The sequence below is a fragment of the Gopherus flavomarginatus genome, chromosome 21 (genome assembly GCF_025201925.1).
Source record: "Gopherus flavomarginatus isolate rGopFla2 chromosome 21, rGopFla2.mat.asm, whole genome shotgun sequence".
Classification (NCBI taxonomy): domain Eukaryota; kingdom Metazoa; phylum Chordata; order Testudines; family Testudinidae; genus Gopherus; species Gopherus flavomarginatus.
In genome coordinates this window covers 356,354-382,608 of record NC_066637.1, presented here as the reverse complement: position 1 = coordinate 382,608, position 26,255 = coordinate 356,354, and the positions used below count along the sequence as shown (strand labels likewise).

The following is a 26,255-nucleotide window of genomic DNA, read 5'->3' as shown; positions in this document are numbered from 1 at the left end:
AGGTAGGCAGTGACCTAGGGCTCGGCTACACTGGCGCTTTACAGCGCTGCAACTTTCGCGCTCAGGGGTGAGAAAAAACACCCCCCTGAGCGCTGCAAGATACAGCGCTGTAAAGCCTCAGTGTAATCAGTGCCGCAGCGCTGGGAGCGCGGCTCCCAGCGCTGCAAGCTACACCCGTAAGGGATGTGGTTTACGTGCAGCGCTGGGAGACCTCTCTCCCAGTGCTGGCGCTGCGACCACACTCACACTTCAAAGTGCTGCCAGGCAGCGCTTTGAAGTATCAAGTGTAGCCATACCCCTATTCTGTTATCCAGCTTGTCAATTTCACTGACAGAGACATGAGCTTGCGTTTGCTAACCTATTCATTCCCAGTTAAGACACAGACATATCGAACCAAAGAAAAGTCACATGTGCAATCAAAATATTTTCCTAAGTCTGTCATCTGTTCCTGTTTACCAGTGATTTCTAAAACAAAAGAACCTTTTTTTCAGAGAATGAATCAGTAGTAAATAAGGAATCAGCCTTTTCAGGAAGCTTCTCATTTATATACTGGCTGTTTTCCTAAAACAAACAAAAAAAAACACTTTAAATTTATAAGCAAATCCCTTGCTGCCAGAAGGGGATTTCCCCCCCACACACACACACACTGTAAAATTTCTTTTTTTTTTCAGATGAATTTCCCAAAAAACGATACTTTTGTAGAAACTAATCAGAGCACTCATTTCCTAATACAGTTTTTGCACATGCTCACCAAAGGCTCTTATGCAAAGTAAGCTGCCACGAGATAAGAGGGAAGGTCCTCTCATGGTTTGGTAACTGGTTAAAAGATAGGAAACAAAGGGTAGGTAAATGGTCAGTTTTCAGAATGGAGAGAGGTAAATAGTGGTGTCCACCAGGGGTCTGTTCTGGGACCAGTCCTAGTCAACATATTCATAAATGGTCTGGAAAAAGGGGTAAACAGTGAGGTGGCAAAATTTGCAGACGATACAAAATTACTAAGGATAGTTAAGACTATCCAGGCAGACTGTGAAGAGCTACAAAAGGATCTCACAAAACTGGGTAACTGGTCAACAAAATTGCAGGTGAAATTTAATGTTGATAAATGCAAAGTAATGCACATTGGAAAGCATAATCCCAACTATACATAATTAGCTGTTACCACTCAAGAAAGAGATCTTGGAGTCATTGTGGATAGTTCTCTGAAAACATTCACTCAATGTGCACTGGCAGCCAAAAAAGCGAACAGAATGCTGGGAATAATTAAGAAGGGGATAGAAAGTAGGACAGAAAATATCATGTTGCCTCTTTATAAATCCATGGTATGCCCACATCTTGAATACTGTGTGCAGATGTGGTCACCTCATCTCAAAAAAGATATATTGGAATTGGAATAGGTTCAGAAAAGGCAACAAAAATTATTAGGGGTATGGAACAGCTTCCGTATGAGGAGAGATTAATAAGACACGGACTTTTCAGCTTGGAAAAAAGAGACTGCTAAGGGGAGATACGATTGAGGTCTATAAAGTCATGACTGGTGTAGAGAAAGTAGATAAGGAAGTGCTATTTACTACTTCTCATAACACAAGAACTATGGGTCACCAAATGAAATTAATAGGCAGCAGGTGTGAAAAACAAACAAAAGGAAGCATTTCTTCACACAACACACAGTCAACCTGTGGAACTCCTTGCCAGAGGATGTTGTGAAACCAAGACCATAACAGAGTTCAAAGAAGAACTAGATAAATTCATGGATGATAGGTCCATCAATGGCTATTAGCCAAGATGCTCAGGAATGGGGTCCCTAGCCTCTGTTTGCCAGAAGCTGGGAAGGAGTGACAGGGAATGGATCACTTGATGATCATCTGGTCTGTTCCTTCCCTTTGGGGCACCTGGAAGACAGGATACTGGGCTAGATGGACCTTTGGTCTGATCCAGTATGGCCATTCTTATGTTCTTATACACATGTGATTCTAAGAGTTAAAAGTATCAGAGGGGTAGCCGTGTTAGTCTGGATCTGTAAAAGCAGCAAAGAATCCTGTGGCACCTTATAGACTAACAGACGTTTTGGAGCATGAGCTTTCGTGGATGCCACAGGATTCTTTGCTGCTTTTAAGAGTTAAAAGGCCTTCATTTCCATATCACATACATATCCCTATAGATTAGAGTTTCAGGAGGAATATTTCACTGGAAATTGATCAGGCAGATGCAGTTCAAGAATTTTTAAAATCTCCATTCAATATGGTTTTGACAGAAGACAGAAGTCACAATTCATTCAATATGGTTTTGTAATTTCTGCGGCAAGAAGTCAGGAAATTACTTTTAGGCTACTCCTTCTGCAATGGCAATCTTGAACAAAATGTTTCTATGTATCTGTCCCAGTTACAAGGTTAGCTGCACCTCTATCACTCATCTGGGCTCTCTGAGCACACACCCTCAAGTTCCAAGCCCTGAGCCTTCACCTCTCTGTGGAATCCTGCAATTCTTCCATTCTTAGGCCAGGCCCTGGGCCTGCAGTACACTACGGATGCACCATGCCTACCCAGCAGGTGTGAATGGGTTCAGCACCTGCAGTCAGGGCTGGCTCCAGGCACCAGCTTATCAAGCAGGTGCTTGAAGCGGACACTCCGGAGCGGAGTGGTACTTTCAGGTATTTGGTGGCAATTTGGCAGAGGGTCCCTCACTCCCGCTTGGAGAGAAGGATCTCCCACTGAATTGCTGCTAATCGTGATCGGGGGTTTTTTTTTGGCTTCTTGGGGCAGCAAAACCCCTGGAGCTGGCCCTGCCTGCAGTTTTTCCCTTTGGGAACCTGTAACCAGTCGTAAACACAGTGACACAAAACAGCTTCTTGAAGCTTCTTGAAGCAGCTAGTCCTGGAACCCACAAGCAAAGAGGCAATTCTAGATTTAGTCCTAAGTGGATCTGGTATAAGAGGTGAATATAGCTGAACCGCTTGGTAATAGTGACCATAATATAATTATATTTAACATCCCTGTGGTGAGGAAAACACCACAGCCACCCAACATGGCAGCATTTAAATTACAGAAAGGGGATCTACACAATAATGAGGAAGTTAGTAAAACAGAAATTAAAAGGCACAGCGCCAAAAGTGAAATCCCTGCAAGCATAGAAACTTTTTAAAGACACCATAATAGAAGCTCAACTTAAAATGTTTACCCCAAATTAAAAATATCTATATCTATATCTATATCTAGATATATATTATAGAGTAAGAAAACCAAAAAAGTGCCACCTTGGCTAAACAACAAAGTGAAAAAAGCAGTGAGAGACAAAAAGGCATTATTTTAAAAGTGGAAGTTAAATCCTATAGAGGAAAATAAAAAGGAGCATAAACTCTGGAAACAAAGGGTAGGCATGGTCAGTTTTCAGAATGGAGAGGGGTAAATAGTGGTGTCCCCCAGGGGTCTGTGCTGGGACCAGTCCTATTCAACATATTCATAAATGACCTGGAAAAAGGGGTAAACAGTGAGGTGGCAAAATTTGCAGATGATACAAAACTATTCAAGATAGTTAATTCCAAAGCAGATTGCGAAGAGTTACAAAAGGATCTCACACAACTGGGTGACTGAGCAACAAAATTGCAGATGAAATTCAATGTTGATAAAGCACATTGGAAAACATAATCCCAACTATACATATGGTGAGGTCTAAATTTGCTCTTACCACTCAAGAAAGATCTTAGAGTCACTGTGGATAGTTTTCTGAAAACATCCACTCAATGTGCAACGGCCATCAAAAAAGTGAACAGAATATTGGGAATCATTAAGAAAGGGATTGATAATAAGACAGAATATATGTTGCCACTATCTAAATCTATGGTACGCCCACATCGTGAATACAACATGCAAAGATGGTCGCTGCATCTCAAAAAAAGATGTATTAAAATTAGAAAAGGTACAGAAAAGGACAACAACAATTATTAGGGGTCTGGAACAACTTCCAAATGAGAGGAGTTTAATAAAAATGGGACTTTTCAGCTTGGAAAAGAGATTACTAAGGGGAGATATGATAGAGGTCTATATAATCATGACTAGTATGGAGAAGGTAAATAAGGAAGTCTTATTTATTCCTTCTCATAACACAAGAACAAGGGGTCACCAAATGAAATTAATAGGCAGCAGGTTTAAAAACAAACAAAAGGAAATATATCTTCACACAATGCACTGTCAATCTTTGGAACTCCCTGCCAGAGGATGTCATGAAGGCCAATACTAGATAAATTAATAGAGATAGGTCCATCAATGGCTATTATCCAGGATGAGCAGAGATGGTGTCCCTAGTCTCTGTTTGCCAGAAACTGAGAATGGGCGACGGGGATGGTTCACTTGATGATTACCTGTTCTGTTCATTCCCTCTGAAGCACCTGGCATTAGCCATTGTCTGAAGACAAGGTACTGGGCTAGATGGACCTTTGGTCTGACCCAGTATGACTGTTCTTATGTTCTTGATGCCTGAGGTATTAAGAACATAAGAACAGTCAGTCTCCTAGTTCTCTTGAACTGTTTACCCGGAGGTGTTTTGTTTTCAGACAACCTGCTATTTAACTAAACCAATATATGCATACACTAAACATTACAATAACCCAAGATAGCCATACAGTAATTAGCCCAAAAACCAGATTACAAACGGTTTTCAAGAATTATTACAGATCAGCCCCACAGCCTTCAAGATGGCATCAAGCTGTGGAAAAGTGAAGAATGTTTTCAATCCTGACTACAAATGCAGAGTTACTTCAGACAGCACCTTGCAATGGGAAATGAAAAGTAAGGGGTTAGGGTCTCCTTTCCAAATACCCCAAATCATAGAATCATAGGACTGGAAAGGACTTTGAGAGGTCATCTAGTCCAGTCCCTGCACTGACAGCTGTTCGTCTAACCTGCTCTTAAAAATCCCCAATGGAGGCGATTCCACAACCTCCCTTAGGCAATTCATTTCAGTGCTTCACCACCCTGACAGATAGGAAGTTTTTCCTAATGTCCAACCTGAACCTCCCTTGCTGCAATTTAAGCCCATTGCTTCGTCCTATCCTCAGAGGTTAAGAACAACAATTTTTTCCTCCCTCCTCCTTGTAACAACCTTTTATGTACTGGAAAACTATTATCATGTCCCCTCTGTCTTCTATTTTCCAGATTAAACAAACCTAATTTTTCAACCTTCCCTCATTGGTCATGTTTTCTAGACCTTTAATAATTTTTGTTGCTCTTCTCTGGACTTTCTCCAGTTTGTCCACATTTTTCCTGAAATGTGACACCCAGAACTGGACACAATACTCCAGTGGAGGCCTAATCAGAGCGGAGTAGAATGGAAGAATTACTTCTTGTCTCTTGCTTACAACACTCCTGCTAAGACATTCCGGAATGATGTTTGCATTTTTTGCAACAGTGTTCCACTGCTCACTCATATTTAGCTGTGATCCACCATGACCCCCACATCTCTTTCCTCAGTACTCTTTCTTAGGCCTTCATTTCCCATTTTGTATGTGTGCAACTGGTTGTTCCTTCCTAAATGGAGTACTTTGCATTTGTCCTTATTGACTTTCAGCCTATTTACTTCAGACCATTTCTCCAGTTTGTGTAGACCATTTTGAATGATAATCCTATCCTCCAAAGCACTTGCAACCCCTCCCAACTTGGTATTGTCCACAAACTTTTAAGTATCAGAGGGGTAGCCATGTTAGTCTGGATCTGTAAAAGCAGCAAAAAATCCTGTGGCACCTTACAGACTAACAGACGTTTTGCATCTGATGCATCTTTGCGTCAGATGCATCTGACGAAGTGGGTATTCACCCACGAAAGCTCATGCTCCAAAATGTGTGTTAGTCTATAAGGTGCCACAGGATTCTTTGCTGCTTTTACAAACTTTTAAGTGTACTATCTATGCCATTATCTAAATCACTGATGAAGATATTGAACAGAACAGGACCCAGAACTGATCCCTGTGAGACCCCACTCGTTATGCCCTTCCAGCATGACTGTGAACCACTGATAACTACTCTGTGGGAACAGTTTTCCAACGAGTTATGCATCCATCTTATAGTAGCTCTATCTAGGTTGCATTTCCCTAGTTTGTTTATGAGAAGGTCATGCAAGACAATATCAAAGGCCTTACTAATGTCAAGATATACCATGCCTACCGCTTCCCCCCTATCCACAAGGCTTGTTACCTTGTCAAAGAAAGCTAGCGGGTTGGTTTGACATGACTTGTTCTTGACAACTCCATGCTGACTGTTACTTATCACCTTATCTTCTAGATGTTTGCCAAATTGATTGCTTCATTATTTGCTCCATTACCTTTCTGGGTATAGAAGTTAAGATGACTAGTCTGTAATTCCCCGGGTTGTCCTTATTTCCCTTTTTATAGATTGGCACTATATTTGTCCTTTTCCAGTCATCTGGAATCTCTCCCATCTTCCATGACTTTTCAAAGATAATCACTAATGGCTCAGATATCTCCTCAGTCAGCTCTTTGAGTATTTATACAGGCTTCCTGCAGCTTAAGCCCCTGTTGACTGTATTTTTTTTTGGCTGAAAGGTCATTTTTCATTACAATCGATTTTTAAGTTTCTACCATTAGTTTAAAGAGATCTGATTTTAATTCAATACACTAAACATTATAATTAGTGTATAGTCTCTTTATGGCTATAGTAAGTATCCCATTAGTGCCTGTAGCAGCACAGAAATCTCAAACCTTTCGGCATCAACACAATTAAATTAGATAATTAAAATTGTAGTTTGAATTTTTATATTGTACAATTTGAAAGTTGAAACATTTACTGTGCTGTTTATGATTTTCTGGTCTTCCTTCTTCTGTAAATGACCGAGGGCCCCTTTGACCTGATCCCCTCCCCACTACCAGCAGCACAAAAACGATGGCTCCTGAAAGTCACTAAAGAATCAACCCATCCCAAATAATCAATAGTATTTGCTCAGCTGGCTATATGGTTTACTATAACTGGATGATATATTGCAGAAGGGCTCATCTCCCCACAAAATGGGAAACTCACAAATACCCCCTTTTTAAAGATTCAGAGGACCAAGTTCAGCTCTCTTTTATGCCACTTGACATCTGGAGTTACTCCATTAAAGTCAGTGACTACTCCAGATTTACAGTATTGTAATGTTTGGTTACCTGATGTGACATATGGACTATATTGCAATCAACTGCATGGCACAGAGTCAGAGCTTGCAATGTCTGATGTTTATTGTGTTGAGTTTTATTCATAGGTAATTAAATGTTATAAGTGTTAATACAGTGTAAATGGAGTTCACAACATGGTGACTGAACAGTGACTGTGATGATATAGGGCAAATGGCTGTGGTGCTCAAAAGGTCCATGAAGGATCCCCTTCTCCTCTTTTTCTAGTGAACAGGGTCTGCTTGTTCATTATAGCACTGAATGCCTCAGAACACCCAATAAATGCATTATACACATGCCAAAGAGCACTTGTGCCTCACCACAAAAATGCAGAAAACCCAATAGCAATGGAATGTATGGTGGATGCCTCCTTAATGCGCACCGCAGAAAGACTGCCTAATGACATGTGCAGAGTCCAAATAAGTGGATTAGCAAAATAAAGGCAGACAGTTTGCAACGGATTAACTTTAACTAACACTTCTTTATTGCAAGGCAGCCACTACAGCGATCAAGGGTACTTCCTCTCAGACTTCCCCCAAATTAAATGTGCATATATCTCACACCTAGTGACTTCACAAGAAATTGCCATTTGGCATCTGTTAGGACACAGCCTCCACCTAGAGCAACTTTGTGGTGTCGTCATTATAAGCTGTCAGAGTCACTCTTTCAGACAGAAATTGCTAAACCAGTGGGGCCATCAAGTCCAGTACCCAGACTCCAACAGTGATCAGCACCAGCTGCTTCAGAGGAAGAAGCCCTGCAGTAGGCACCTATCAAGCAGCCCACGCTCCCCTCCCCCGGCCTACCTCCAGGCCAGGGGTGGGCAAACTAGAGCCGCAGGATTGCCTCCCCTCGAGCCCCGTGCCGCTCCCTAAAGTGGCGTCATCACGTCCCAGTGGCCGGGGAGGGGGGGGGGGAAAGCAGAGGGCTCCGGCCAGGTGTTGTCCTGGCTTCCAGGCAGTGCCTGCTCCCCCACCCACAGCTCCCATTGGCCGGGAACGGGAAACCGCGGCTAATGGGAGCTTCAGGGGAGGTACCTGGAGGCATGGCAAGCAGCATGCGGAGCCCTGCATCCCCCTCTCCCAGGGGCTACAGGGACATGGTTCCAGCTACTTCCTGGAGCAGAAGCGCAGCTGGCAGCCTGCCCTGACCCCAGTGTGCGCCGCTGCCACCCAGGAGCCCAAAGCCCTCCTGCACCCCAACCCCCTGCCCTGAGCCCCCTACTATACCCCACACCCCTGCTGAACCTCAACTTCATGCCCTGAGCCCCCTGCCTGAGCCCCAACCCCCACTGCACCCCAACACCCTGTCCTGAGTCCCCTGCTCTATCCAACAGCCCGTCTGCACCCTGAGCCCCCTGCCTGCACTCCAACCCCCTGCTGCACCTCAACTCCCTGCCTTGAGCCCCCGCCACACCTCTTATGCACCCTCTGGGGGCAGAGAGGGGGTGGAGTTGGAGTGGGGACTTCAGGGAAGGGAGTTGTAAAGGGGGCAGGGAAGGGGTGGGAAGAGATGGGCCTCATGGAAGGGGTGGAGTGGGGGCAGGGGCAGGGCCAGGGGCACCGAGGAGGGGGTGTCAGTGATGTGGCCTCGGGCCAATGAACTAGCCCTCATGCGGCCCTCATGATCATTTGAGTTTGAGACCCCTGACCTAGACCATCCCTGACAGGTGTTTGTCTAACCTGTTGAGGGTGCCAACCTTCCTGGTTTCACCAGAAGTCTCCCGGAATCAAGCCCCATTTCTCAAAGGCTACTGCAGCCAAACCAGGAGATTTTGGGTGCTAACAGTCTGGCAGCACAGTGGGGCTAACGCAGCTGCCTGTCCTTGCTTCCTGCCGTTCCCAAAAGTGGCTGTCTCCATCCCTGTGGCCCCTGCAGAGGGAGCAGGGGATGTCTGTGAGCTGCCCCCACCCCAAGTGCCAACTCTGCAGCTCCTATTGGCTGGGAACTGCAGCCAATGGGAACTGCAGGGATGGTGCCTATGAGCAGGGGCAGCACGTGGAGCTCCCTAGCCCCCCCACCTAGGAGCTGCTGCCAGAGGGATGTGCCGGTCGCTTTCAGGAGCTGCCCAAGGCAAGCACAGCCTTCTTTGCCCCCTCCTGCACACCAACTCCCTGCCTCCTCCCAGAGCCCACACCTAAACTCCTTCCTAGAGCCTGACCCCTCGCCCCCTCCTGGACCCAAGCTCCTTCCCAGAGCCCACACCCCATCCCGAATCCGCTCTTGTACCCCAACCCTCTGCCCGAGGCTCAGCCCAGAGCCACCTCCTACACTCCAAATTCCCTTGGCCCCACCCTCCCGCCCAGATCCTGCACCCACTCCTGCATCTCAACCTCCTGCCCCAGTCTGGTGAAAATGGGTGAGGGAAGATTGAGCGACGGAGGGAGTGGGGCTAGAGTGAGCAGGACTGGGTCCTCGGGGAAGTGGGTGGGGCAAGGGTGTTTGGGTTTGTGCCATTAAACAGTTGGCAACCCTAAACCTGTTCTTAAAAACCTCTAGTGATGGAGATTCCACAACCTCCCTAGGTAATTTATTCCAGTGCTTAACTACCATTACACTTAGGATAGTTAAGCACTGGAAAATGTCTAATCACTTTTTGAATCCTGTTAAAAAATGTCCTTTATCTAGCAACAATGAGTTCCACAGTCTACTAGTCTACAGTGTGATAAAGTATTTCATTCCATTAGTGTTCAATTTGCCACCTTTCTAATAATTTTAATTGACTGTCCATGCTCTTGTGCTATAAGCCAGGGCAAATACAAGTTCCTTACCTATCCTCCTCTACAGATCAAAACTCTCATGATAAAAGATGGACCAGATCAGAATTGTCTGCTGCTTTTATATACCCACTATTCACAGATGCCCCCAAATTCCTGTGAACCCTCCAGCTCCCCTATTCTTGAGCTACTGATCCTGTAATTTTCACAGAGATAAATTCAGTTGCTTGCTAATCTTGAATAAATTATCCAGTGGTCATTGTGTGATTACTAACCAATTCCACAGTTTAAGATTAAAATCTTATTTTCTAAGAATGCTTTGACTTTGTTTATGGCTCCACTCTAGAAATATTCATGTTAAGAGAGATTTAATCAATTTTCCAATATATGATCAATAAAACACAATCATAACAAAAAAAGTTACAAAAGTTTGTACTTTACAAACTGGAAAAGGTGATTTCAAGCATAGATTTCACTAGTCTGTCTCCATCACTGGGGTCCAGGGGCTGTGGAACAATTTCTGATGCATTGCATTAATGTGGCAAAGTGGGTTGATTTAAGATTTGGCACCGTTGTATCACAGCAAAATTCCTGCAGTACACAATTTGACAAAACTGAGGAGTGTTATACAAGATTGTAGTGGAGCAACTCCCATCAGTGGGGCTGATGGGGCGAAACCTCATGCAGCATTGTGAAAACGTCCATTTTGTTGTGTTTGGATTCAATTACGGCGTCACTACATTGTCCTACATCTCATTTTGGGTCCTAATTTTGCTGTAAAAAGCTTAGTGAATTTAGAATAAGTGTATAGAAATCTTTTTTAAAATCTTTGTTCAGATTATATCTTTAATTTTGGATATATAATGTCTTGTGAAGATTACTTATACTCATCCAATCCCCTCCTCCCCACACCAATCGCTGATTATCTTGAAAGGTAACACACAATGTAGACGAGGGGTAGGCAACCTATGGCACACATGCCGAAGGTGGCATGCGAACTGATTTTCAGTGGCACTCACACTGTCTAGGTCCTGGCCACCAATCCGGGGAGCTCTGCATTTTAATTTAATTTTAAATGAAGCTTCTTAAACATTTTAAGAAGCTTATTTACTTTACATACAACAATAGTTTAGTTATATATTATAGACTTATAGAAAGAGACCTTCTAAAAAACATTAAAATGTACTACTGGTACACGAAACCTTAAATTAGAGTGAATAAATGAAGATTCAGCACAGCACTTCTGAAAGGTTGCCGACCCCTGATGTAGACACTCTCCAGTGCCATACACTGATTTTACGGTTTTACTATTTCCAGAAAAATCTATATGTAATCCTGAAACTTTGTAGATTTGAGTCAGACATTTTATAATCATATACTAATACAGGGCTAAATTCTCCAACCTTTACTCATGTGAAGACCACTTACTCACTCAGATAAACCATGTGTTACTACTTTAATCTGAAAGGGCTGTGGAATCTGTTCCACACTTGGGAAATGTAAAGGACGATCTCCCTCTAGCATTTTAACCTCAATAGTAAAAATACCTTACCTATATGTAGCTATAATACAATAGGCCTTTCCCCTCTAGATTCTAGCATTCTGGCAGCACATTTCATTTCAGGGGGAATCCCAGAATACTTTACATATGGAATTAGCTTCATCTACAACTGAAATACAGCTACATCTGGGAAGGAACATGGCAGCTCTCCAGTATTGCACAATGACACCATACAACAGTTTAAAATAGGAGTAAAGAAGAATCCTGCATCAAGCTGAAACTTCAGGACAATGCAGGGAGGCAGAATGTATTTATCCCAATAAAAATTTGGCCAAGACAATAGGATTAGCATTTCTATTTTTATTAAAAGTGCCATTGGATATTTATTGACACCCTCTCCACTTTTAAATCTCTCAAAAAGCATCTTCCACTATGCTGATGATAGTGACTCTTAGGGCTTGGCTACACTCACACTTTACAGCGCTGCAACTGGGGTGTGAAAAAACACCCTCCTGAGCGCTGCAAGATACAGCGCTGTAAAGCGTCAGTGTAATCAGGGCAGCAGCGCTGGGAGCGCGGCTCCCAGCGCTGCACGCTACACCCGTAAGGGATGTGGTTTACATGCAGCGCTGGGAGAGCTCTCTCCCAGCGCTGCCGCTCTGACTACACTCACACTTCAAAGCGCTGCCGCGGCAGCGCTTTGAAATTCCAAATGTAGCCATACCCTTAGTCTGTACAGAAAATTCCTTTTGATTTTTCCTTCAGACTGAACTCCATCTGTCTGGTTGGCTGGCAAAGGAGCACCCTCTAGAGGACAATGATCTTGTCCTATAAATTATACAAACTACAGCTACTGGGCTGCATGACTGGTGATTTATTCCTGATGAATGCAGACAATTTAATAATTTTTACAGTAAATTAATTACAGTACTAGATCCTGACGTATCCTCCAAAAGACTCTGGAATGTACGTGTTTCCTTATTCACATATACTTATCCATGATAAGGACAGCTTGAAAGATTAATCTTCAGATGCCATCTAGAAAATTCTGGTAGGGCCTTTGGGTGCAAAATGAGAAGGGTCAGCTTTTGTAAATTCACCTCAACTGTTGGACACCAGGGTCTCATTTCACATTACACCGATTAATTCTATTGGAATGAGCCATTGATTGCCCTTTTAAGATACAGCAACATCTAGTGAAATGGAGCAGAGTATTTGAATTAGTAGCATGTAGCAGTGGGTGTTAACTTCAGCCTTCCCACCCCCACACTCTCTTTGCTGACATTCACAGCAGGCAAGGCAGTGAGAGCATGAATCAGTGGAAACAGTCACACAGACAGGAAGTGGATTCAGTAAAGCCTGTGGCATGGACTTTTCCTCAAGATCAGATTTCAATTCCTTTCTGGTGATCTGGTCTTCAACATGCACTTATCAATTTTATTTTTATGCCGTGAGATTTTTTTTCCCCAAGTAAGCACTTGTGCTACTTGAGCATTTCCTCCTGTCTGTCTTGCACTTCGAAGAAATCCACATTTATATATAACCTGTATATATTTGTTAAATTTCAGGTGTGAAGTGTCTCTCTGTATAAAGTCATAGACAATGGCAAGTATCCAAGTATAAAATATCTCTTAGAGAGTTACTGCTTTTCTGAAGATGCTGAAATATTTGGGCTCTATTTGCATCTGGCTAAAAATAAGCGCCTATACCAGGGGTCAGCAACCTTTCAGAAGTGGTGTGCCGAGTCTTCATTTATTCACTCTAATTTAAGGTTTCACGTGCCAGTAATATATTTTAACGTTTTTAGAAGGTCTCTTTCTATAAGTCTATAACAGGGGTCGGCAATCTCTGGCACGCGGCTCGCCAGGGTAAGCACCCTGTTGGGCCGGGACAGTTTACCTGCCGCAACCGCGGGTTCAGTGGATCACGGCTCCCACTGGCCGCGGTTCACCGCTCCAGGCCAATGGGGGCGGCAGGAAGCCACGGCCAGCACATCCCTTGGCCCACACCGCTTCCCGCTGGCCCCACTGGCCTGGAGTGGTGAACGATGGCCAGTGGGAGATGCAATCTGCCAAACCAGCTGACGCAGCAGGTAAACAAATCAGCCTGGGTCACCCAGGGCCGGCTCCAGGCCCTAGCATACCACGCGCGTGCTTGGGGCAGCATGCCGTGGGGGGCACTCTGCCAGTCGCCAAGAGGGCAGCAGGCAGCTCCGGTGGACCTCTCGCAGGCGTGCCTGTGGGGGGTCCACTGGTCCCGCAGCTCCGGTGGACCTTCTGCAGGTGTGCCTGCGGATGCTTCACCGGAGCTGCGGGACCAGCGGACCCTCCACAGGCACGTCTGCGGGAGATTCACCGGAACCGCAGGACCGGCGAGTGGCAGAGCGCCCCCCGCAGCGTGCTGCCATGCTTGGGGTGGCGAAATGGCTCGAGCCGGCCCTGGGCCCACCAGGGTGCTTACCCTGGTGAGCCGTGTGCCAGAGGTTGCTGACCTCTGGTCTATAATATATACCGGTAACTAAACTATTGTTGTATGTAAAGTAAATAAGGTTTTTAAAATGTTTAAGAAGCTTCATTCAAAATTAAATCAAAATGCAGAGCCCCCAGACTGGTGGTCAGGACCTGGGCAGCGTTAGTGACACTGGAAAAAAAATCAGCCTGCATGCCACCGTGGCACACGTGCCATCAGGGCCGGCTTTAGGCCAATTCAACCAATTCCCCTGAATCAGGCCCCGCCCCTAAGAGGGCCCCGCACTCAAGCCCAATATGGTGTACTGGCAAGAGCCAATGCGCTGTACCGAGGTGGCCCGGCTTCCCCGAGGGCAATTTAAAGGGCCTGGGGATCCCAGCAGGGACTGGAGCCCCAGGCCCTTTAAATTGTCACCGGAGACCCACTGCTGGAGCCCTAGGGTAGGGCTGCAGGGCTCTGGGGGCTATTTTAAAAGTCCAGGGCTCCCGTTGCTTCTATCACCTCGGTCCATAAAATAGCCACCGAAGCCACACCACTTCCCCAGGACTCCTGTGGCTATTTAAAGGATCAGAGCGGTAGAAGCAGCGGAGCCCCAGGCCCTTTAAATAGCCCCTGAGCCCCAGGCTGCTGCTGCTACCCTGGTGGGGGAGGGAGGAGGAGGGGGCACTCACCGTACAGGGTGGGCTGTACCCCCTGTACCTTTACCCCCTGCCTGCAGCCAGCCCCACACCCCCTGCCTGCAGCCAGCCCGTCTCCAGCCAGCCCCTGCCACAACCCCTGCCCTGTCCACACCAGCCCCGCACACCCTGCCCTGTCTCCAGCCAGCGCCTGCTGCACCCCCCTGCCTGAAGCCAGCCAGTCCCGCACTCCTCTGTCTCCAGCCCTGCCAACCCCTGCCACACACCCCTGAGGCCCTGCCTGAAGCCAGCCAGACCACCCCACACACCCCTGTCTCCAGCCAGCCCTGCATCCCTTGCCCTGCCTCCTGCCAGCCCCTACCTCGCCTCCAGCCAGCCCCATGTCCACTGGTGCCCTGCAGTTCCCAGGGCAGTAACTCTGCACACCTGCTTCAATGAGGGGGGCAGAGAGCAGCTGGGACCCACATGTGCACACTGTAGGGTGACCAGACAGCAAGTGTGAAAAATCAGGACAGGGTGTGGGCGGTAATAGGTGCCTATATAAGAAAAAGACCCAAAAATCAGGACTGTCCCTATAAAAATCAGGACATCTGGTCACCCTAGCACACCCCCAGGGAGTAGTGGGAACCCACACATGTAAAACGGAGCTCATTTCTAGTTCAGGCCCAACTTTTTTAAAAAGAACTTTAGGTAGGGTTAACATACATCCGTATTTTCCCAGACATGTCAGGCTCTTTGGTTCTTAAATCGCCATCCGGGAGGAAAATATGGATGTATGGTAACCCTATTGGTACAAGAAATACATACTGTGGTATGTCCCTTAAATTAGAACTTTTTAATAGGGAACCAGTTGCTAAGAAATGAAAGGCTTTTCTTTACATTTTTTTTTAAGTCATCCCTGCCGGGGCCCTGCCGAAAATGTTTGAATTGCGCCCCCTCTTCTTAAAGCTGGCCCTGAGTGCCATAGTTTGCCTATCCCTGGCCTATACCATGTAACTACTCACATGAACATATAATTACAAGGACAGGACATAATGTTTTGAAGCTTTATAAGGAAACAAACAGAGTGACAGAGGCTTGTAAGAAGGCCAGTTTATGCATAGACAGTAGCACAGTTGAGAGATGACCAGGCTTCCTGTGCAATGCCCAGTTTGTTGAGTCTGACTCAACAGGTGTTCATAATGGCTCCATGAGAAAGCCTTCATTCTGTAGGGAGGTGAATTACTAAAATGGGATGAAGTTCTCATACTTTAAACTGTTAAGGAAAAAACACCCAAAAACAAACAAAAGAAAACCAACTTATTTTTAGACAGTTTTCTTCACTCAGCCTGTGATCAGAGCCCATTAGCAATGAAGTCTGACCACATGGAGAAGGCCACAGGTAGCAAAATTAGCAAGTTCAGTCCACACTGATGTTTGTAATAATATAATTATAATTTATTTTAGAATGAATACTACAAACTACCACAATTTCTGGACCTACACAAAATGACCAGAAAAACTTTAAAAAGTTAGTTTAAAATTGTCCTGTTCATGAGTGCAGCACCAAAGTGTCCAGAGACAAGCCCATAGTGGACATGGATCTTATTTTTAATTAAAAATGTAGGGGCCACTAAAACACCAAGTTGGGAGTGGCAGCTACCTAATGGAAAAAAAGCCTTGCCCCAGGCTGCTGTGCGGCCTGCCCTATTTAAACTACACTAAAAAACACATGGCAAAGCAAACGCCATGGCAGCTATTACAAACAAACTTTGATATGCCCCTGGGGTATTCCAAAAAGTCAAAAAAGTCCTTTCCCCCTGTAACATTTGTGCAAAATTCAATCAAAAAAAAAATAAAAGACCAAAAGGCCCCCCTAAAGCAAGGTTATGGGCATATACGCCCTTTAAACGGCTCCAAATCAACTACTCAGAGATGCTCAAGTGCCAAGGCTACAAGTATCTTCTTGTAATAGTATGCCAACTAACTGGCTAAACCAAAGCATTCCCAACTAAACAAGCAACTGCCTTAAAAGTAAAAAAAAACAAACAAAAAAAACCTTATTAAACCATATTATTCCTAGGTTTGGTTCTCCTAGGTCTATTAACTCTAATCAAAACACTCATTTCACTGCCCAGGTTATTCAATACATTGCAAAGGCCCTCGTTATCACCTGGCTTCTACATAGTCCTTAAAAACCACCATCTTCTGGGCAAGTAAAAAAATAAACCAAACTTAAAAGCTTAAGCTCTCCAAAATATGTGCACAAACTGGGTTAAAATGGCTTCAGGCTCTACCTTTGGCCCTCTTGGCAGTTCAAACTGCCCCTAGGGGTTGGCTTGGTCTCTCACCTTTAAAACTTTTATTCAGCAGGCCATACACCAAATTTGTTAACCCAAAACCTGTAACTGATTTAGCCACTTAAAAAAACAAAAAAAGTTAACCAAATACATTGTTTCCCTCCAAAATACTCATGTCTCTTCACAGGTATGCAACCCAATTTCAGTCCTTACCTGCTAATGTACCTGCTCACCAAATCCAGCCAGGAAATTGGGTCTATGTAAAAAAGTAAAAAATCAAGCCTCTCCAACCCTGGTGGGCTGGCCCTTTTCAAGTCCTTCTTATCTTCCACACTGCAATCCGAGTAAAAAAACAAAATACCTAAATCCACCACACCAAATCAAGCTAGCCCCTAGGCTGGGGCCAAAAGCAAACATCAAACTTCAAAAAAGCACCGCCAGCTCTTCCCACCGCAACCCAAAAAAGCCGAAAGCAAACAATACCCAAAAAACTAAACGTCTCAAAAAACTAAAGCTTTTGTTCCAACAAACAAAATCCTAAAACTTTGTAACTATGGGTTCTCAAACGGTGCTGCAGTAGCTATTATTTTTAAGCCTGCCCCTTGTACAAGCTAACCCGCATCCAGCGACTAAACCTTTTCAGCAACTGGCCACGTTAAAACACTTGTCTAACGGTTAGTTGTGCCACCAAACTCGTTCTAAAAAAAAAAAAAAAAAAAATTAGGACTGTGGGCTGTACCATTAAACCCTCTCTAAAAAACCCTGGGTTTTATATCCCCTTAAAAGCCTGTAATCAAACCCTTAGGTTTAGTGTTAAAAATAAAACCTTTTATCTCTTAAAAATTAATGTAAACACCCAAACACCTCCCTGCCAGTTTCAAAAGGCCTATATTGCAAAATTAACAGGCAAACATCATCAAGGAAAGTGGTTTCCTTCATTCCTTCCCTTGAGTCCCATAAATAAAACCCATGCATATTATATAAATGTCTCCTCCGGCATTTTATCACCTCACTCATCCCTTGTAAAAATCTCTAAATGCCAGGGGGCGCTAGTAAGCTTTACATCACACTTGTTTGCTGTTACATACCATGGGGGTATCTTAAACAACATCCATGCCATAAAACATTTAAATACATCCCATTGCGGTACCGGGGCAGGGTATTTGGCAACTCCAAACATCAATATGTTAAGGTAGCTTGGCGCCACCAAGTAGCAAAAAGCTCCCTTACCCTTTATTAACAAAGCCCTGGTCTGTACTTTATTTGTGGCCATAATGTTTATAACGCTCTCCCACCGGGTTGGCATGGCCGGTGTGGTGTGGCCAAAAGTATTACCAAACATTCAAGTAAACACCACCCTAAAATCACGCCAAATCCTCAACCTAAAAACTTATTCTCACAAGTTCTTTACACTCTTTAAAGGGGCTCGGGTTAAATGTGCCAACAACCCCCTAATAATCAGGCAAACAAAATTTCATTCCTTTATACGTAAACTAATTCCTGGGCTGGGGGTAGCAAAGCTAAAAAGGGCGGTGGTAAACATTTCTACAAAACTTTTAAAAAAGCAGCTAATGCTTCCTTAAACACGTTCCAAAAGTTACAACGCAAAATTAATAACATAGCAATAGTAACACTGCAAAATAGGCATGTGCTAAATGCCATAAATGCTAATGTAGGGGGGGCCTAGGCTCACATTAAAAAAATGCTCTTTTTATATTAATGCTCTGGCTTAATTAAAAAAAATTTGCAGGCCATCAAAAATGCAGCTGTTGTTTTCCACACTGTATCTCTTAATCATATCCTTAATTTTAAAAACCTCCTCCCAAACCTTGGGTCATGGTTTACTGGCCTTTTCCGTACAATTGTCAAATAAATTATTTTCTTTCTTTTCTTTTTATGTGTTGTTTGGATAATGTTACAATGTGCAAAATGTTTGTGTACTGCTGTTATTAAGGGCTCTAATGTCCGTAAAAAAAACACAATATTTCTCCCTCCAGCTTAATCGCAAATTGCGTTAACGGGCCTGACAATTTGGATTGTCAGGCCCGAAGAAAAAACTGTAACAAATAGCAGCAACCCTAAGAGCTAGTTATAATAGCTGGCAACCATTAAAAAAAAATTAAACACTTCACTAACACAGTAGCCTAAACTTTTAAACTGTCTTTCCTTATCAGTCTTAAGGCAGTTAAAGCTGGTCCTAGGCTAATTTTTGCTAAGCAAATTGCAAAAGTGCAGGGTTTGCTAACCACCAATCAAATGCTAACACAACCAAAGCCTGTGTGTAAATGTGTATAAAAAATTCTTGGTTTTTGTATAAAGTAAAGTTTTTTGTAACAAGGTACAAGGCTCTCCTTTCTTCTGCAAAATAAAGCAACCTTTCCTTATCCCTGTCTGGCTGTCATTGGCTCTCAGCTAGGCAAACCCAACATTTTGGTAACACTACAAACTACCACAATTTCTGAACCTACACAAAATGACCAGAAAAACTTTAAAGTTTGTTTAAAATTGTCCTGTTCATGAGCACAGCACCAAAGTGTCCAGAGACAAGCCCATAGTGGACATGGATCTTATTTTTAATTAAAAAGATGAATTTTCATTACTCGGTTTCTGTCAGAATTGTATTGATCAGGATTCCTCACACATTGGGGATGACACAGGCTCTAACCTATTGACTGCTTCTGTATTCCCTTCAATTTTGACAGTCACCACAAAGTTTCACAAATATATATGTGACAGTTAATTTTCAATACACCATAAACTAAGAATAGTTAATTTCATGGATATACAGCCTGACATTGGAAGGCGATGAGTGCATGCAACTTGTTGTTTCAGTGAGATATTCAGACGGCTAATTGGTAATTGTCAGAGTATGTGAACATAAATGCAATAAGAACAAGGAGTCCTTGTGGACCTTAGAGTAACATTTATTTGGGTATAAGCTTTTGTGGGCTAAAACCCACCTCATCAGATGCATGGAGTGAAAAATACAGCAGGCAATATTATATAATTACACACACAGCACATGAAAAGATGAGAGTTGCCTTACTAAGAGTATGTCTACATCTACAATTTTGCAGCGCTGGTTGTTACAGCTGTATTAGTACAGCTGTATAGGGCCAGCGCTGCAGAGTGGCCACACTTACAGCAACCAGCGCTGCAAGTGGTGTTAGATGTGGCCACACTGCAGCGCTGTTGGGCGGCTTCAAGGGGGGTTCGGGGAACGTGAGAGCAAACCGCAGGGAAGGAGACCTGCTTCCCCGCGGTTTGCTCTCGCGTTCCCCGAACCGCCCTGCAAACCGCAGGGAAAGAAAACCTGCTTGCTCGGCGGTTTGGGGAACGCGAGAGCAAACCGCAGGGAAGGAGACCTGCTTGCTCGGGGGTTCGGGGAACGCGAGAGCAAACCGCAGGGAAAGAGACCTGCTTGCACGGGGGTTCGGGGAACGCGAGAGCAAACCGGGGAAGGAGACCTGCTTCCCTGCGGTTTGCTCTCGCGTTCCCCGAACCCCCCTGCAAACCGTGGGGAAGGAGACCTGCTTGCTCGGGGGTTCGGGGAACACGAGAGCAAACCGGGGAAGGAGACCTGCTTGATTACCAGAGAGGCTTCCTCAGGTATGCTGGGATACCTGCTTATTCCACGGAGGTCAAGAAAAGCGCTGGTAAGTGTCTACACTTGATTACCAGCGCTGGATCACCAGCGCTGGATCACCAGCGCTGGATCCTCTACACCCGAGACAAAACGGGAGTACGGCCAGCGCTGCAAACAGGGAGTTGCAGCGCTGGTGATGCCCTGCAGATGTGTACACCTCCTAAGTTGCAGCGCTGTAACCCCCTCACCAGCGCTGCAACTTTGTGATGTAGACAAGCCCTAATAAGTGTGTGTGGGGCGGGGGAGGGTGTCAGTGCTAACAAGGCCAATTCAGTTAAGGTGGAAGTGGCCTATTCTCAACAGTTGACAAGAAGGGGTGAGTATCACCAGAGGGAAAATTACTTTTTGTAGTGACCCATCCACTCCTAGTCTTTATTCAGGCCTAATTTGATGGTGTCCAGTTAGCAAATTAATTCCAGTTCTGCAGTTTCTCACTGAGTGTTCAATCTCCCTGGACACCCAACGAGAAACTGCAGAACTGGAATAAATAAATAAAGACTGGGAGTGGATGGGTCACTACAAAAAGTAATTTTCCCTCTGCTGATACTCATCCCCTCTTGTCAGCTATTGGAAATGGGCGATGTCCGCCTTAATTGAATTGGCCTCATTAGCACTGACTCCCCACTTGGTAAAGCAACTCCCACTGTTTCATATGCTGTGATATATATTTCTTACTGTATTTTTCCCTCCGTGCATCTGATAAAATGGGTTTTAGCCCACAAAAGCTTATGCCCAAATAAATTTGTTAGTCTCTAAGGTGCCACAAGGACTCCTCGTTGTTTTTGCTGATACAGACTAACACAGCTACCACTCTGAAATCTGTCATAAATGCAATGGGTTTCAGAAAGCTGTGAGGGAAGGTATTGTGATGCTAATGGACCACTTTATCAATGTTTAGTGGGCGACTATAATGACCTTTTGTCCAAACACTGTTGCTAACATTTAACCTGCAGCAAAGCAGAAACACAGCTAGAGTGCCAGCAGTGGGTCTCATGATGAGTGACTGATTACAGCCTATATAAAACTTTTAAGCCTGTATACCATGGCTGTACAAAGGACAAATTAAAACTGGGTTGATCTAAACTTCTGCCATTTAGTTACAGAACTGAGTGTCTTGGTGTGGGGAATTTTCAGTTTACTTTGTGGATAAAATCTGACCAAAACTGAAGTTTCTACTTCCATGGGATCTGACCAATATCTCATGGGTAGGGCCTTACTAAATTCAGGGTTCACTGTGGTCAATTTCACAGCCACAGAGTCTGAAAATTGGTCAATTTCACTATTTCAGATGTTTACATCTGAAATTTCACAGAGTTGTAACCCTGGGAGTCCTGATCCAAAACGGGATTGATTGTGGGGAGTGTCTTAAAGCTGTTGTAGGGGGGCTGCAGGATTGACATACTCACATCTGTGTGGCCTTCAGAGCTGGGCTCTGAAGGAAGGAGCTGCAGAGGTTCCTGCAGTTGGAGGAGGCAGGTTCAGTCTCCCCATTGCTGCTTAAAGTGCCCCAGCTGGGGGTTCCTAGCTGCTAGTCAGGGCCAGTGGTGGATTAACGGATGGGCCCATGCAAGGGATCCTGGACAATTTGAAAAATGGGTGCCCCAACCCTGGCCGGAGCCTGGAGGGAAGCCATGAGCCTGGGTGGTCCGGAGCTCAGGCAGGAGCTGTTGGGGATAGCAGCCCTGAACCCAGGCACCCAAATCCCTGTCTTGAGCCATGTAGTCGGGAGTAGGGCAGCAGCCCCCCAAGCCTGGCCCCTAGGGCCTGGACAGGAGCTGCAGGGGATGGCAGCCCCCAGCCCAGGTCCCTGAGCCCAGGCAGGAGCTGCGGGGGGTGGCATCCCCAAGCCTGGGCACCCCAAGAGCTGCACTACCCTCACTTCTGTGCTGCCTATGGAGTTGGGTCTGATCTCTCCCCATAACAGCCATGCAGAGGAAGGACAAGTCCAGCTGATTTTGGGGTGATCAGATTTCACGGGGCAGAGCTTATTTCACGATCTGTGAAATTGGTAGGGCCCTACTCATGTGGGCACATACAACTTTCAATGCTTTGAGTTTTGGTCAGTTACACTAAAGCCAGCACCTACTAGACCCATGTCCTTCCCAGTTGGTTACAGACAGTGGGGAGACATTGAAGCCATGAATGGTTGAGATTCTCAGTACCACCATGTGGGAGGAGCAGGAGGGGTTCTGAAAGCAAGCACTGGCCTATGTTCAAATCCTTGTTGGATATTGATGATGTTGTAAACTATTGACCTGTGTCAAATAGGGAAAGCTAATGAGGCCTTAACAAGTAGATGGAGTTGCTTTAACACAGCTCTGCTCCTTTCTGACCGAGAACTCAGCAGATAATTATGAGTAATTGTCACAGTCTGTTCTCTCCCTTGTGCACAGTCTGCTACTCAGTTACTGTATTTGACATCTAAGTAGAGTATCAGTATCCAATATCCCTGGCTCATTAAGCAACGTGTTCCACACACAACATTTAATTCACTCAAGGCCAAGCGGAGCACAGCTGTCTAGTAAACAGAGCCTGGCTTGTCTGTGTTTGGCCAGAACAGACAGACAGTTTTAATCTCTCTCACGAATCATGGTCTCTTGAATTTACTTTACATGTTCTGGAACAACACAGTTTTACTCAACTCAGTCAGCTGGACATGAAGCCCAGGGGGGAAAACAGAACAAATACTTGTTTGTTTTTTTAAAGAAAATGGGTTTGTGGGTGGTGGCGGCTTGATTACAGATGAACATTTTGTGTCATTAAACTGTACAGGAGAACCTCAATCCTCCTCCTCCTCCTCCTCAACATGGTCACTGCAAAACACCTTGAGTGGGAGCATTATGGATTTCACTACTGCCAGTCTGACTGATGTTTTATTTGGAGGTTACCAGATAAAAAAGAATGACTATTTGTGTGTATTTGTGCATGTATTAGGGAGAGGGTGGGGGAACTGCAGGCATGGGAATGTGATAATGATGCCTGCTCTTTTCTCTAAATTGATTCCCAAAGACTTCAGATTCTGAAGAACCTCAGCTTATTTTAATGTATTTTTCCTCATCTTTACTCATGTTGGTTTTGTGAACAGATATTTTAGGAAAATAAAATGTATTATTTAGAATCTTTTGACATGGTCTCTGCCCCAATAAAACAGTTTAAATTAGACCCAAACAATACGCTAACCCACAGATTAGGGTGCTAGTTTGCAGCAGGGCAGATATTAAATATGTACTTCAAAGAGAATAGTGCCTGACCATAGAGTATGAAGATATATTTGATCATATTGTTCACAAATGAATACCAAGGCCAGACCATCATGATAGGTGGATGAATGTAGAGTTTTTCTAAACTCTAAATCTGTGAAATTACTTCCCATTCCTATAATTATATATGGACTGTGCTATTGCAGCCTGAGACCAGTGTGGTGCAGATGCACAAAACTAAAAATAACATTCTTCACTTAGATTTCCTAAGTTACCTTCAGGCTAGGGGCAGGATCAGTGGCTGCTTGTTGGAAGGGGAAAGCTACAGTGTAGGGGAGTCAAAAATTTAAATACTGAGGGAAGATCAGTGGGAAGTAGGATGGGCAGTGGTAGGTGCTCAGATACTATGGTGATGAGCATAGTATAGACCAGTCATTTTCAAACCAGGGGTCACGACCCACTACTGGGTCGTGGAATGTAAGGCACTGGGTCACAGCGGCTCTGGTGAGCACTGCCGACCAGGCTGTTAAAAGTCCCATTGGCAGTGCTGCCCCGCTAAGATAGGCTAGTCCCTATCTGTGTCACCACTGCGCTGTGCCCCGGAAGCAGCCAGCAGCAGGTCTGGCTCCTAGGCGGGGGGCTCCCCCAAGGGACTCCATGTGCTGCCCCCGCCCTGAGCACCAGCCCTGCAGTCCCATTGGTTGGGAACTGGCCAATGGGAGCTGGGGGGGGGCAACGTCTGTGGGTGAAGCTGTGTGGAGCTGTTTGCGAGCCTCCTCCTGGGAGTCGGACCTGCTGCTGGCCGTTCTGGGGGCACAGAATGGTCTGCTGTGTCAGGACAGGCAGGAAGCCTGCCTCTGCACCCCCACTGACCAGGAACCGCCTAAGGTAAGCCTGTACCCCAATCCCCTGCCCTAAGCCTCCCAAAACCCAGATCCCCCTCCTGCACCCCAACTCTCTGCCACAGCCCTGAATCCCCTCTGCTCTCCAAACCCCTCGTCCCCACCCCAAAGCCTGCACCCCCAGCCCAGAATCCTGACTCCCTCTCATACCCCAATCCTTGCCTCAGCCTAGAGCCCCCTCCCACACCCTGACCTCTCATTCCCAGCCCCATCTCACAACCCTTACCCCCACACCACAGTCCTGAGCCCCTCCCACACCCCAAACCCCTCATCCCCAGCTCCACTGGGTCATGGGCATCAATTTGCTTCAACTGGGTTACCAGAAAAAAAAAAGTTTGAAAGCCACTGGTATAGACCACTGTCTCAAGGGTGCCATGGCCCCCCACTTTTTACTGGAGTAAGGGTGAGTGACAGGCAGAAGGAGGCAGAGTCAATATAGGAACAGGTCTTTGGGGGAAGAGGTGGGTGGGGGCCCAGGGAGAATGGGTTTTCACTTTTATCCACATCTTACTTCTACTAAGTATTCAGAAAAAGCTTTCTATTTTTATAGCTGTACACAGTAGTGCCATATTACTTTATTATGGTATAATATTGATAATATAAATAAATAATAATACAGACTGAGAAAAAGTATGACAAACTGACCAGGCATGATCCAGATATATTCCTAATAAAATCCTCAGGGCTGCAATCTCTAATAATACCTTTAGACATGAAAGCTGTATCCTCAAATCTGCAATAAATCATATTCTGGGAGTAGGGGGGAGGAGATCAAGCCTCCTAGATCATTAATTCATCCCGTTTTAGCTTATTTACTAGACATGACACACCTCTTGGCAGAACCATGAGCACAACATAACGTCCAGTGACTCAACAATAGCACCAGAATCCGTCGCAACAAGGACACAATCCTACTGATCCCTAAAGAACCAGATATATTACAGGGCTTCCAAAATACAAAGGTAATATATTATCTTGGCCTGGGTCAAGTCTGCTAAGGAAACAATGGGAATATACAATCAAACCTCGCAATAGCACGCCCCGCTATAATGCGATCATAGGTTGGGCTCCCCTTTAAGGCATAATACAGTACTGTACCAGTGGTTCCCAACACCATGGCAGGGGAGAGAAGCTGCAGCCCTGTGGCTGCTGGGGACAGAGAACTCCAAGGCTGTGGGTGCCGGTGCTTTCTGTCCCCAGCAGGCATGGGGCCGCAGCTTCTCTCTGGCTTCAAGAGGGGACACGGCTCCCCGCCTGCCGGGGACAGAGAACTCTGGGGCTGCAGGCGCTGGAGCTCTCTTTCCCTGCAGGTGCAGGGCCACGGCTTCTCTCCAGCTTCTCCGGGGCTGCAGGCGCCGGTTCTCTCTGTCCCTGGCAGGCTGGAGAGAAGCAATGGCCCCACACCTGACAGTGACAGAGAACTCCAACATAAAAAAGTCTTGAAAAATTGTTGGCTCCGCCAAACTCTTCTCAAAACATGGATGTGCCGGTCACAAAAAGGTTGGGGATCACTGGTTTAAGTCTTGTAAAAAAACAAAACAATGGTTATCCCAGCCTGTCTTAAGCACAAAAGTAGTAATTTAATTAAATGTACATGAAAGAAATATGAAATCAACTACAGTACTGTATACAGTACAGTACTAATCATTGCGCAGAGTACAAAGTCAATCTGGTTGCATGACTTCATAATTTTAAATGTCATCGCTTGTTAAAAAAAGCTATCTAGTGTGGTCTGCTTATTTGCCACGGAC

General features: G+C 45.1%; 1 protein-coding gene across 1 annotated transcript in view; it reads left to right on the top strand.

Annotated features, from left to right (window-relative positions):
- SLC45A1 (solute carrier family 45 member 1) overlaps nt 1–26,255 on the top strand; it is a 201,903-nt gene that overhangs the window by 81,634 nt on the left and 94,014 nt on the right. The window lies entirely within an intron of this gene.